The sequence below is a fragment of the Colobus angolensis genome, unplaced genomic scaffold (genome assembly GCF_000951035.1).
Source record: "Colobus angolensis palliatus isolate OR3802 unplaced genomic scaffold, Cang.pa_1.0 Scaffold152, whole genome shotgun sequence".
NCBI lineage: Eukaryota > Metazoa > Chordata > Mammalia > Primates > Cercopithecidae > Colobus > Colobus angolensis.
Genome location: NW_012114622.1, coordinates 5,596,529 through 5,598,079, shown reverse-complemented (window position 1 = coordinate 5,598,079; position 1,551 = coordinate 5,596,529). Strand labels below are relative to the sequence as shown.

The 1,551-nt window shown below is 41.5% G+C and overlaps 1 long non-coding RNA gene across 1 annotated transcript in view; it reads left to right on the top strand.

Annotated features, from left to right (window-relative positions):
• Positions 1-1,240, top strand: part of LOC105507729 — a 4,682-nt gene extending 3,442 nt beyond the window's left edge. The window contains exon 2 of the long non-coding RNA XR_001001146.1: positions 967-1,240. This is a non-coding gene — a long non-coding RNA (uncharacterized LOC105507729). The remainder of the gene's footprint in view (positions 1-966) is intronic.
• Positions 1,241-1,551: the final 311 nt, after the last annotated feature.

Here is a 1,551-nt window from a genome sequence, read left to right as displayed (position 1 = left end):
CCTGGGTGATAGAGCAAGACTCTGTCTCAAAAAAAAAAAAAAAAAAAAAAAAGAACTCACAGATTTGTAAGGAGGCCAAGAAGCCAGAAATGGGAGCAGCTGTCAGGCTGAGTTGGCTCTACGACACTGGCTGGAGGTCATGCTATGTAGTTCTCCCCTTTGGTAGTCATATGGGAGCCTTAAGTGTGTATTACTTTTTCAAGATATTTGTTTAGAATTGAATTTGTGTGCACACACATCACAATGTTAGCAGTGACCAGAAGCAGCCTGATTATATAGTATCTGTGATCTTCTCACAGTCCACCCCCACCACCTCCTACCCACCCCCACCCCTCACAGACACAGACACACTTGTACACTCCTGATCACCTACATGCCTCAGCTTTCACTGTGCCATTGGAGGTAAAAGTGAGTAGAGGGGAATAGAGAGGCCAGCAAGGAAGCAAGATTTAAATTGGGAAAGACAGGGAAGTACAGGATAGACAAGGAAAAGAGAAGGATGAAGAAGAAAGAGCCTCTTTAAGCCATGAGTTCTAGACAGAGTCTTTTGGGGTCCTTAGAGTGAGGGAAGGAAAGACCTTTGAGGGCTCTCCTGTACATGTGAGAGGTAGAAAGAAAGAGGAGGAGTTATGGAAAAAATCATTTCCAGATGTTTTGTTCTGTTTATTTATTTATTTATTATTTTATTTTATTTTATTTTATTTTATTTTTTGAGACAGGGTCTCGCTCTGTCTCCCTGGTTGGAGTGCAGTGGAACAATCATAGCTCACTATAGCCTTAAACTCCTGGCTTCAAGAGATCCTCCTGCCTCTGCCTCTCAAAGTGCTGGGATTACAGGCATGAGCCACTACGTCCAGCCTTATTATGTTTTTTTAATGTACCTTCTCATCTTCACTCTTAAGATACTGTGGACAATATGTACATTGGTTTTACTTTTTTAGATGTTGAATTTGTATTTCTTTGCAGATACTGGGCCACATGGTGACTTGGATTTTTAAGGGTTACACACATGAGACAACTACAATCCAGAGGAATTAGTGACTGTCCTCGGAGGCCACAGCCCTTTGATGCCTCTTTCACTCTGCCCATTATGTCCCACTGAACAACTTGGGTGTCAGAGCCAGCCATTTTGCTCTGTGAGGAAGTAATTTTGCAGTTGAATTGGACATGGTTGCATTTTCTAGTCTCTACTTTCTCCAAATATCCCAGTACTTAGTTTTTGCTCCAGTTGAAAAAAAAACTACACTAATGGATTAAACAGCCATTTGGAAAAGACAAGTAATTAGTCCAAGTGAGAGTGTGTATGTGAGTGTGTGTGAGTGTGTGAGTGTGTGTGAGTGCATGTGAGTGTGTATGTGTATGAGTGTGTGTGAGTGTGTGTATATGTGTGTGTGAGAGTGTGTGTGTAAGAAGCTGTGTATGAGTCTAAGGAGGTAACAGTCTTGCCAATACCTAGGCTATCTCTTGAGAATCGTTCAATTATTGACTGACCTTTATATTTAAATTTCTAGTTTGGCCTCTGTCTTGCCCCTGCTATTCCTTACTTTAAGT